Source organism: Pinus tabuliformis, chromosome X, assembly GCF_031772625.1.
Source record: "Pinus tabuliformis cultivar Carrire ecotype Pingquan chromosome X, CPIR1, whole genome shotgun sequence".
NCBI classification, from domain to species: Eukaryota; Viridiplantae; Streptophyta; class Pinopsida; order Pinales; family Pinaceae; genus Pinus; species Pinus tabuliformis.
In genome coordinates this window covers 1315998333-1316011455 of record NC_142308.1, presented here as the reverse complement: position 1 = coordinate 1316011455, position 13123 = coordinate 1315998333, and the positions used below count along the sequence as shown (strand labels likewise).

Below are 13123 nucleotides of genomic sequence, written 5' to 3'. Positions count from 1 at the left end.
CTGCTGGTTGTTCAAAACCATCCTCAATTATTTCCCATAAGTCTTGGGAAGCAAACAAGGCTTTCATTGTTATTGCCCAATAGTCGTAATTTTTACCATCAAATAATGGGAGCTGCATACCCATGCTATTGCTGGTGCTGGTGCCAACCATTCTTGCATGATCCGGATTTAAACAGGAACGCAACAAATTACAGAGAGATAACCATATACGCAAAGATGCAGTGGAAATAATACTTCATTTCATTAATGGAAAATACTGAAATATGCTTACAACCAGAAATGGAAATAAAACCAGCTAGGGCGATGGTAGCTTATCTCTGAGAAGAGATGTGGTGGCTACATGCCTCTGAACTGTGTTACAATGAGGCTCGAAGGCCTATTTATTGTTGAGAAACAATGGAAAACCCTTAACATTCCAAAACCTAACCCTAGGAGATGAAACGCCAAAACTGTGGGCCCCGTTTGGGGTAAATTGGTACATCAACTTCCCGGGGGCGTAACTTTAGCATATGATCTCCGTTTGACGTATACAATAGCTCGTTAGAAAGATCTATCGGAGCACTACCATTGTTGGAACAAGAAACATCGGTCCATTCCATGGAGCCATGTTGCCCCCGGATTCCCCAAAAAACGTCGCTGAGGGCCTGAAAACGGCTCCAGAAGTTCAGGACCCAAAAAGTTGCTAAAAATAGTAAGTTGTGCTACAATTAAGGAAACTGAAAATGCTAAAAAAGGCAATGGTGGGGGTCCAGGTGGACTTGGCAGGTGGCCACCAATATCCACCAGGATCATTCCTCCCCCCTTAGGAAGCAATGGTTCCCATTGCATTAAGCTCCTCCATGAGATGAGGAAACTTTTTCTGAACTTATTCCCTGGTGAGCCACTTGCCCTGCTGAAGGAGTTGGCCTGCTTTGACAACTCGATAAGTTGGATATTCTGTTGGCGAGTGTTCTTGATCTGTGTGTCCATGATCCGATCAGTTGTAGCTTGCTCCATGCAATCTGGATTTAATTCTGTGGGTTTGAGCTGTTCTGCAATGTCGGATGTGTCTAGCAATGGTGGAAAGTATGGCCGAAGGCAGTCCAAATTGAACACTGGGTGCAGGCCAAGGAATGGGGGAATACTGAGCTCAAATGCATTGTCTCCCATAGCCTTAGTAATGGTGTAAGGACCATATCGGAGTGGTCTCAATTTCCGATAGGCTCCAGTAAGGCGTTCCTTTTGCAAATGCAACCAGACTTTGTCACCCACCTGAAACTTGTGTGGCACCCGATGTTGATCATGTCGCTGCTTGTGCTTGGCATTTGATTTCTCAAGAATGTCATGGACCTGCTGGAGAATATGTTGGATGTGCTTAATGAAGCTGGTGGCCTTATTTGTTTCGGACTAGACATGAGCTGAATTCATGTGAGTAGCTGCAAGTGGCATGGCCACATCAATGGGGCATAGTGGCTGGAATCCCAAACCCACCTGAAAAGGGCTATGGCCAGTGGAGCTGTGAAGAACTCGGTTGTAGCTGTGCTGAACATAGGGGAGGCTCTCGTCCCATGTGCGTGGATGCTTTGAGTTATACATGCGCAGAATGTGCACAATCATCCTATTGACAACCTCTGTCTGGCCATCAGTTTGAGGATGGAAGGCTATGGACTTCATGAGTTTGGTGTCCAGCATTGACCAGAGACTGGACCAAAATGTGCTGAGAAACCGACTGTCCCAATCTGAGATGATAGACTATGGGATCCCAAAGTGCACCCACACTCGTTCAAAGAAGAGTTTAGCAGTGGCTTCTGCTGTGATATTCTTCTTACAGGCCACCATAATGGCCATCTTCGAGAACCTATCGACGACCACAAAAACACAGTCATTTCCATGCTTAGTGGAAGGAAGGCCTGACATGTAATCCATGGAGATGGATTCCCAAGGTCGACTAGGGGTAGGCAACGAGGTATAGAGGCCATGCTTCTTAATGGCCGGTTTGGCAATGGCACAGGCAGTACATGATCAGATGTACTTCCCAACATCCTGTCGAAGATTCGGCCAATAGAAATAATTTTGCAGTACTGCAGGGAAAATTTTAAGAACCCCCCCTAAATTTATAAATATAATAAATGGGCGAATCTCCATGGTATATAGGAAAAATGGAAGGCGATTTTATCAATAATATAATATGTATATATAATTTTTTGGCGAATCTCTCACCAGGCATGGCGAATATTTTACTCAATTATAAAATCTTGTAAGATCTTCGCGAGTCTTTCACTAAATAATAAAACTTTGTAAAGTCCTAGTGAATCTTAGCATAGGCTACATGCTGGTTTAATTCCCCCATTTAAATAGGCTACATTCCAGGTGAATACCATGGGTCAATACCATGTGCCATTTTGGTGAATACCATGGGTCAATACCATGTGCCATTTTTATTTTTGTTAATTCTAATATTAGGGTTAATAATGGTTTTTTGCATGGTATTAATAACAATCTAGTCCATGGTATTTGTCGCATAGTATTTTGGCCATAGGTTTCACCTAAATATAACCCATTTTTTGAGTGTTCGTAAATATAAGGTGACTTATGGAGTAAATATAAAAAAATGTTTTATTTGTTTACCATACCTCTCGTTTATTTATATTTTTATTAATTTACCATACCTCTTTTACAAATATGGTATTTGGCCAATAGGATTCACTTAAATAAAACCTCTTTCTTGAGCCTTCATAAATAGAACGAGGGTTATGGACTAAATATAAAAAGAGGTTTTACTTATTTACGATACGTCTAGTTTATTTATATATTTATTTATTTACCATACCTCCACTTTACTTATATTTTTATTTGTTTACACCGTTACATGTATATAAGGTGACTTATGGAGTAAATATAAAAAATGTTTTATTTATTTACCATACCTCTCATTTAATTATATTTTTATTAATTTACCATACCTCTTTTATAAATATGGTATTTGGCCCATAGGATTCACTTAAATAAAACCTATTCTTGAAAATGGGCGAATGGAAGGTTGTAAGTCCTAATTTCAAGGGCTAAATTTACCTTTTTTACCCTCTCCCTTAAAATAAGGTGGGCTATTTGAGGTGATTTGTAAAAATGTACTATGATACAAAATATTCGCCCACTAAAAATTTAAAACCCCTTAATTTCGCCAAAGGGCGAACATTCGCCCCTAAAATTATCCTTGCAGTACTGCCACTGTTTTCTCGACCCCGAAATGCCCAGCAGCCCGACTGTAGTGTGCTTCCCAAATCATCTTGGCACGCTCGCTTGAAGGAACACAAAGGTGACCGAGGTGGCATAATAGGGAATCCTGGAGGTGAAAATTTGCCACCTGCCGAACCTCCAAGAGTGTCTGGTATGTGTGGCCGAATTCTGGGTCGCTTTTGTAGAGAAGTGGCCAATCAGAATTCTCGTGCCCACAAGAGTTGAGCACGGTGATTAACGCCATGATCGGTGGTCGATTGAGGCAATCCGCAACATTATTGTTGCTACCCTTCTTATACTTGATATTCAAGTGGAACTGTTGCAGGTATGTAGACCACTTCTGATGGCGATCATTCTGCAATTTCCCTTGGGTCTGTATGAACTACAGGGGTCGGTGGTATGTGTGGATGACCGTTTCCTTCCCCAAAATGTAATGCTTCCATTGTCGGCAGGCCTGTACAATGGAATACATCTCTTTATCATAAGTGGGGTACTTTCGGACTGTGTCTGAAAGTGTTTCACTGTGATATGCCACTGGATGTCCATGTTGAGTAAGGACTGCCCCAATAGCATAGTCAGAGGCATCTGTCTCGACCTCAAATGGTTGTTGTAAATCTGGTAACGCGAGCACTGGTGCCATGTAGAGGCGATCCTTCAACTCCCTGAATGCCTTCTGTTGAGATTCAGACCAAAAGAATTTTGCTTTCGCCCCCCCCTTGGTGACTTGACTCAAGGGCCAAGAAATATGAGAAAACCCCAACACAAACCTGCGGTAGAAGTTGGCAAGACCTAGAAAGCTGCGGAGCTCTGTTAGAGTGGTTGGAGAGGGCCAATCCCGAATGACTTGGATCTTGGCTGGATCGACATGCACCCCCTGTTCATCAATGATGTATCCCAGATACTAAACCTAGGTCATGCCAAAAGTGCATTTCTCCAAATTGGCACATAGCTTGTGTTGCCGTAGTGTTTGGAGAACCTGTCGGATGTGGTGGAGGTGCTCTTCCCAACTCTGGCTGAAGATCAGAATGTCATCCAAGTATACTACTACAAAGGAGTTGGTGAATGGCCGCAAGATGTCATCCATTAGCCTCATAAAGGTTGCAGGAGCATTCGTCAATCCGAAAGGCATGACCAACCATTCGAAGAGGCCCTCCTTGGATTTGAAGGCAGTCTTCCACACATCAGAGGGTTCGATTGGTACCTTGTGATATCCTGACTTCAGATCGATCTTGCTGAAATATTTCGCCTCCTTTAGTTGGTCTAGGAGGTCATCAATCCGCGGGATCGGGTACCTATTATGGACAGTGATCTTGTTCAGCGCCCGATAGTCAATACAGAGTCTCCACGTCCCATCCTTCTTCTGTACCAACACGATCGGGCTCCCACAGGGCGATGAACTCGGACGGATGTGACCTTTCTGCAGGAGCTCCTGAATCTGCCTCTTGATTTCATCGTTCTCCAGAACTGAGCGCCGATAAATTGGTCCATTGGGTAGCGGCGCACCTGGGGTCAGATCGATGGAGTGCTTGACTTGATAGTGCAGAGGAACCCCTGCCGCGGAGGTGAAGATGTCCCCGTACTCCTCCACAATCTTGTCCATCTGTAGTTGTCGTGCAGAGGGACCCCGTTTGGAGGCCGCGGCCACTGTCTTCTTCTTTCCTTGAGGGCGTATCATCAGGAAAACAAATTTCCTGGTTTTGGAAATGATCTTACTGCATTGTTTTGCAGTAATCAAAGAGATGGCGGCAGGTGGTGCTACCTCTGGTATCCTGAACAACTTATTTCCCAATGTAATAATAACAGCACGGGGCCTTGATTCATACACAGCATGTCGCTTCCACAAGTATGGTTGTCCTAGTAATACATCACAAACTTCAAGGGGAGCAATGTCACACAATACCTCATCCGTGAAGGGCTTGATGTTGTATGGAAGGCGACACTGCTGGCTCACGCGAAGATCTCGTCCTTGGTGAAGCCACCCAATGGTGTATGGTTGTGGATGTGCCGTGGTCGGTAAGCCCAACCGCTTCACGACCTCTGCCGAAATGAGGTTCTTTTGACTCCTGCTATCAACAATGAACTGTATCGGGGAGCCCTTTACCCACATCTGGGAGTGGAAGAGACGCTCCTCCTCCTCTGGATCTTCGGGTTCATTTTTCTGGATCTTTGCGGTAGCAACAGTGGCGCTGGGATCCACATCAATGATGTGCTTCCCTTTTTCATACCCCTTATCAGGTTCTGACTCAGAGTCAGAACATGCATCTGATTCTGAAACCTTTAGCTCAGCCACCAGTGACTGCTTGGCCCGACACTCACTTGTGTTGTGAGTGGAGCTCTTATGGAACTCGCACCATTTTCCAGTGTCCTTTCTCGGCTTCGCGGGGCTATTCTTTGCTTGCAGCTTCGGCTGGTTGTCTTGGGCTGTCCCGCCTTGGCCTTGTCCTTTGTTATGTGGTTTAGGGGCACCTTTCCCCTGCTTTGGATTCGCAGATCCAAAGTCTCGCTTCTTTTGTTTAAACTTCTGCTCGACCTTCACGGCATATCGGTACGCTACGCCGAGCGAGGGGATGTTTAGGAATTGTATTTCTTCCTGGATGTACTTGTGCAGGCAGCCACGGTATTTGAGTATCAAATGTTGCTCCGAATCCTTGATACCCAACTTTGTGCGAAGGGTATGGAAAAGATTGGTGAACTCCGGCACGTCTTGGTCCCTTCCCTGCCGCAGCGTGGTCCACTTTATGTATTCATCCTCATAGCTTCCAACAGGGTAGTACTGCTCCTTGATGGCATCTCGGAACGAATCCCAGGTGGGTGCGGCTGAAAATAGTGAGCCAATACTTTCATCCTTCTGCTCGCAGTAGGTTTCCCACCAGTCCTTGACGTGGGGGGCTGCTTTGAGAAGAGCAAAAACAATCTTTTCCCGACTCAAAAATTCATGAACAGAAAAATAACCCTCTAGCAGATTTAACCATTTATCTACGACATCTGCGTCTATCTGACCCTCGAATATGGGGATTTCAAAATTAACTTGTACCTTAAAGGGTGTGGCGTTTCCAGAGTAGCTGCTGGAAGCCGATGCGTTGCTTCTGGGTAGCCGCTGAAGGATTTGGGCAAAGTTGTCCATCATCGCGTTCCGTTGTCGCTCGAGGGCTTCTTCGAGCAAGATTTTGATGGGATCTCCTGCCCCCTCGTCTTTCTTCTCATCCGCCACGGGAGGCCGTCAGGATTTGCGAGGCTGGTCTTGCAAATGTTCAACCAGTTCAAGCCCTAACTCCTTATATCCCGACCTTGTTGGGGACATGCAAAGAAAAACAGAGAAAAAGCAGACCGCTCTGATACCACTGATCTGGATTTAAACAGGAACGCAACAAATTACAGAGATAACCATATACGCAAAGATGCAGCGGAAATAATACTTCATTTCATTAATGGAAAATACTGAAATATGCTTACAACCAGAAATGGAAATAAAACCAGCTAGGGCGATGGTAGCTTATCTCTGAGAAGAGATGTGGTGGCTACATGCCTCTGAACTGTGTTACAATGAGGCTCGAAGGCCTATTTATTGTTGAGAAACAATGGAAAACCCTTAACATTCCAAACCCTAACCCTAGGAGATGAAACTCCAAAACTGTGGGCCCCGTTTGGGGTAAATTGGTACATCAACTTCCCGGGGGCGTAACTTTAGCATATGATATCCGTTTGACGTATACAATAGCTCGTTAGAAACATCTATCCGAGCACTACCATTGTTGGAACGGGCAACATCGGTCCATTCATGGACCCATGTTGCCCCTGGATTCCCCAAAAAATGTCGTTGAGGGCCTCAAAACGGCTCCGGAAGTTCAGGACCCGAAAAGCTGCTAAAAATAGTAAGTTGTGCTACAATTAAGGAAACTGAAAATGCTGAGAAAGACAATGCTGGGGGTCCAGGTGGACTTGGCAGGTGGCCACCAATATCCACCTGGATCATTGCACTACTTGACTATGCTTCAAATACTTCACTGTGTGTTTAAAATAACAGACTGTCTTCAACAACAATACAAAGAAAACTTGAGAAATACCTTGGATTCTTTTGCCCGAGTCTTCACACTGCTGGAGAAGTTGCTGCAGTAAGAATCCTTCCTTCAGCTTCTTTGAACCCTTCAAAGAGCCTGTACTGGCTCCGATACCAGTTGTAGAAAATTTCAGGGGATTTCAAACTCAAAAGACCAGAGAACAATGCTCTTATACCACTGTTGGGAATTTTTATGGTAAAATTCCAAAAACAAAATCATAGAACAGAGAACAGAGAACAATGCTCTGTTCTTCACACACAGGAACTTTAACACAGCGGAAACTTAAAAATTTATTTGAAGCGGACAGAGATTTCCACACACACAAAAAAAACTTTGCATTCATCAATAAAATAACTGCTGTTACAGACTTCTTCCTCTCTCAGAGGGATTACACAGGAACACTTCAGTTCCAGTTCCAAAAAGGATTACACTGTTTCACTTTGAAAGTCTTCACACTGCTGTAAAATAAAAATTACTTACGTTGATGCGTGCTCCCCTTTTTTTTACTTCCCACTCTTCTCTCATCGACGCAACAAAAAAAAATATTACATATATATATGACAACAAAAGGAAATTACTTCACGTTTTCACTTGTCATGCTTCCCTAAAAGAAATAATAAAAATTAAATGATTTTACCGGCTTTTACTTGTGCCCATACTCCCCCTGAAATAAAATTAAAAACTTCACCAAAACTTACCAACCCACAGTAAGTTTTAGTGACATTTACTCGCGGTAAAGAAACTTTTACATCACGTCAAATTTATTTTGCTGTTGGCCTGTACTTCAATCATTGACTTCATTAGATCGCATCGCAGAAATGGCTTTTGGCAGAACACAAAAATAGACCACACAGATATGGTGCGATCTACGATATGCGATCGGATCGCATTGCACCATTGCAATGAGGGAAATCAAGTAAACAAAGCGGAGGAACCAAGCACACATGCGATATGCGATCTACGATCTCATCGCATCGCAAATCAAATAAACCTGCAGTTGAAATTATTATTTCAACATGGCATGTGCTATGTTTTTTAACAGAAGATAGAAGGCTGAAACGTCATCGTTGTAGTCAGGGAATTTGAGGAATGGAAGTTAGTGAATTTAGCTGAATTATTTGTTCTTTTATTCAACAATTTTTTTAGGGAGATGCGTATATTCTATCTTGTGAATTCGAACATATGACTTTGCAAGCAAATATTTTTCTGTTAGGCTCACTCATACTCTATAATTATGTCGCACCGAAATTGCTGACCATGCCTTGATATATTCAATAGGAGAGGAAAGCAATTGCATTGTTTATACTATGTTGCTTTGATTTCTCATTCTTCTTTAAGAAAAACAATTGTTTAATGAATATTATTAGGACAGTCGTGTATTTTGAATAGCTTTAATTTCTCATTCCTTATTCTTTAAGAAAAAGATACTTAAAAGAAACTTTAATCGCACATTGGCCTCCTTTTTTAGAAGCTTTGATTTCTCATTTTTCAATCTTTGACAATCTTTAAGAAAAAGACGGCCCCAAAATTATTATCCCAGTCGGGTTTTTTTAATTTGCTGATTCATATTATAATAGGAAGGATTGAGAGAAACATGCCAGCATAAAGTTGGTGAATCCTGATATTGTATGTGATAATATTTTTGAGAATGAAGTTTATAAATCTGAATATTGTGTTATTTCCAGTGATAATATTGTTCCTGCAGCATGCAGCCAGAAGTTATGCTATTGTTGGAAAAGTGGGTGGCTGTTACAGCGCCATTTACAGTTTTGGAGATTCTCTGGCAGATACGGGGAATTTGTTAGCGGCAGCAGTTGCTGGGGGGCGTAATTTGTGCCAACTAAATTTTGCCAATCTGCCTTACGGCGAAACATATTTTCGCAAAGCAACAGGCCGGTGGTCACATGGGCGATTGATCGTAGATTACATCGGTCCGTAGTTCAAACCTTCTGAAAATAATTGGGTTTCTTAATGTTTATATATGTTCTTGTCTGTTCAATTTCATTTTCATTTCGTAAAATTTTGTTTTGCAGCACAAGCTTTCGGTCTGCCGTTCTTAGAACCATATCTGAGGGTAAGAAATACTTCAAGAGTCGCCGCCACTGGTGTTAACTTCGCAGTGGCTGGAGCCACAGCCTTGAAGGCTGATTTCTTCAAAGTGAGGAATATAGGGCCGCTTTTGACGCCGTATTCACTGGATATTCAGATTAATTGGTTTCTAACGCAAAGACGCAAGATATGTGACAACTACCGAGGTACTGCCACTTCTTTTTCTGCGATTTTTATTTCTTGTCACCAAACAATTTGTTTCAGTGAAACCAAATAGTTTGTTTCACTTGCATTTGCTTAGATGTTTTACTTTATCATTAATCATTAATTTCTTAGTGCTACCCATTGTTAATTTCATTAACATCATTGCATCGGCATTGATAATTTCATTAACATTAAATCATTTCATCCGTAGGTCCGCAACCTAACCTACTATGCTTAAAGCTTTAAGAATAGGCTTTAATTCTTATTGGTATATGGCATTCAAAAAAAATATTTTAATTTTGATTATAATAAGATAATTTTAATATTGATTTTAAGTAAAAGGTTTTAATTTTCATTTTGTATAAAATATTTATAAAAGAAAATACATATTTGTTTATCTATGCTTTCTGTCATTGAATATTTTATTTTATAATTAAGTATAATACTGTTTAAGTGAATATATATATTTTTTTAAAGTTTTTAAATTAGGAGAAGTAGAATTTGTATTTTTTTGTAAATTAAGTGTTATATTTGATATGAGGTAGATATGTGTATCTCTTATTCCCTAATATTAAAATTTTTTATTTAAAAATATATTAAATACTTAAGTGGTGATGGTAGTGGCATAAAGTCTCATCAAATCAGAGATTTTGAGTTTGAATCTTGTGTTACTTTCCTCGTAGCAAAGTAAATAATAGACCTATAAAACAAAATCCTAAAATCCTACTAAACTTACAAAATATATATATACATATAGATATTATAAAAAATATGTAATTATTTCTTATGGATTATAAAATAAAAATATAACTTTAAAAAAATCTATTATTTATATGAAATGTTAATATATAACCTTTGTCTTTAAATATATTAATTGATAACCAGCAGTTAAATATTTTTCTTATTTTTTCAACTTCTTATTAAATATATTAATTGATAACCAGCAGTTTAGTATTTTTCTTATAATTTCAATTTCTTATTTGTATAGATTATTAGTTTATAGATAATTTTTTTAATACACGTCTATAACATATTAATATGAATTCATTATTAGTAGGAATGTATTTTTATCAGAGTTCATTTCTAATTTATTATAATTGTGAATTTGTTATATATTTAAATATATCATAATTTCACAGTATTTATTATCAATATAGATTTATCTTAAAAACTTCTTTAAAATGTAAAATATAATGTGTTATTGTTCATTGTTTAAATTTTATTTTTAAATATTAAATACAATATATAAAACTAAATAAAAATTTTACTATAAAAATTTCTAATTACTTTAGCACATAATCCTTCCTTTTAATTATAACCAATTTTTTTTTTTTTTTTATTTAAAACATATTTTTTAGTTTTTACTTCTATTTTAAAAGGCCTGACAGACAGAATTACGCGTACCTCATATTGTGAGCCAAATAAAACTCAGAATGTATAATACATTTAAAGACATGCCATTACTGGCAAATTATGTGCAATTAAACTTTAATCAATTTTTTTTGCTTGATACTGTTTTTTGCATGGAAAGTTATGGAGATTTTCTTTATATTTTGAGAAAATTTGGCAGGGATTTTTGTAAATCCAAATTATAATTGTTAAACATCAAAATTTTAGGTGGTTCACAAGTTTTTGATGGGGCTGAATCCATTTTCACCATCAAAAACATGATTAAAACAGTACCTACAAAATTTTTTAAATATTTTTTACCTGGATTCCAACCTGTTTTAACCAAATAATTTTTCCACCTCCATAAACAACTCCATCCTTTTAAAAGTTTATAGTTTTATATTTAAAAGCAAAAAGAAAAATGTTACCTCTGTATCGAGAGTTCATATGAGTTTATACTTTATGAATTCAACCTTTTCAAACTCATCAACTTGAGTTATGATTGGAGCATAGTTGTTTGCTCTGCTCCTAAAGTATTAATGAATTATATAATGCAGACTGTGACAAGCATTTTGCGAATGCGTTGTTTCTGATGGGGGAGATCGGTGGAAACGATTACAACTATCCATTCTTTTAGCGTCGGCCAATGAAAGAAGTGCATACCTTCATCCCTTTAGTAGTGGAAAAGATCGCAAAAGCGCTCAAGGTGACTTTCAGCCTTGATAAATCTCATTTGATTCATTAAATCCAAAGATATGTCTATACATACCAGCTGCTGGCTGTGATGGGTATTTGGTTGCAGACACTGATTAGGGTTAGCGTGAGTTTGAGTCTTAATAATTTTTATTTGATTCATTAAATCCAAAATTGTGTCTGTACATATCAGCTCTTTATTGTGTTGTGAGTTTGTTGCAGACACTCATTACAGTGGGCGGCGCAAGGACGATTTTAGTTCAGAATAACTTACCCATTGGCTGTTCACCGTCATATTTAACACTATATGCTTCAGCTTCATCACGAAATGGAGAACCGCTGGACAAACTGGGGTGTCTGCGAAGGTTCAACAATTTCGCCAGTAAGGGCAATCATCTTCTCAGAGCGCGAGTTGCACAATTGCAATTTCAACATCCACAAGTTAAATTTGTGTTTGCAGACTATTACGGAGCGGCCCTCAATGTTTTAAAGTCTCCACAGTCCTTCGGTAAGCAAATTAAACAAAGGGAGAAAAATTAAATTGCAGGATTTATAGCTCAGTAATGAATTTTGACATATTCCCAATTTTGATCAAAACTCGAATTAATTCATTTCACTTCGTGCCATTTCCATTCATTTCGTTCAATGGAATGGAATGGAACGCGGGTGAGTGCGTGGATACAGGGCTGCAGAAAAATGTTCTACGGACCTGTTGTGGAGTTGGTGGTCGATATAATTTCAAGCTGAGTATGTGGTGCGGTGTAGGACGAGCAGTTGCATGCGCAAATCCTCAACAATATTTCAATTGGGATGGTGTTCATTTGACGGATGCTGCTTACGGAAAGATAGCCAAATTGTTCCTGGACGGGAGCTTCATAACTCCCCCTCGAGCTGTATCTCTAAACGCCACCCTCGACTAAGAAATTAACTGTAAACTCAATGTAAAGATTTTCCTTTATACCAATGAAATAACATATTCCCTAGATTTCGTCACAGTTTTACTCAGTTTGTTGCATAAGTTTTTGAAGGGAGGGAACATGCACAAAGTACATGATTACATGGTTGTGAGTGTTTAGGAGTTTCACATGCTTCCAAGGTAATATTAATTGGTTTAGATAACAATTTTGAAAAGATTTCAGAGTTGGAATGTTGATATATATATATATATATATATATACTCACAATTCAGTCTGACTACGTGGATAAAACGCACTCTTGTATAAGCGCTTTGGTTTTTTAATTTTTTTTTTGTACCGAACTGAAATTATCTAAACAGAGTTCAGTTCCAAATCACCATTATAGTGTACGCCATAAAAGCTATTTGTCCGCTTAGAACATTAAGCTAACGGGCAGGCCACACGCACGTGAAGAAGCGTGATAAACTTCCAAATATGCCAACAGACAGTAGTGGAAGTATGTTAGGATTCCTGATTACTAAAATGTACATGGCTGCTTATAGGACTCTAAACCGCAGAGGATTCTACAGGATTTGCGGTTAGTAAAATTCTGTCAAA

General features: G+C 39.3%; 1 pseudogene; it reads left to right on the top strand.

Moving 5' to 3' along the window:
* The window catches only part of LOC149144932 (GDSL esterase/lipase At5g45910-like), a 60395-nt pseudogene extending 47866 nt beyond the window's left edge, over nucleotides 1–12529 (top strand).
* The last annotated feature ends 594 nt before the right edge of the window (nucleotides 12530–13123 follow it).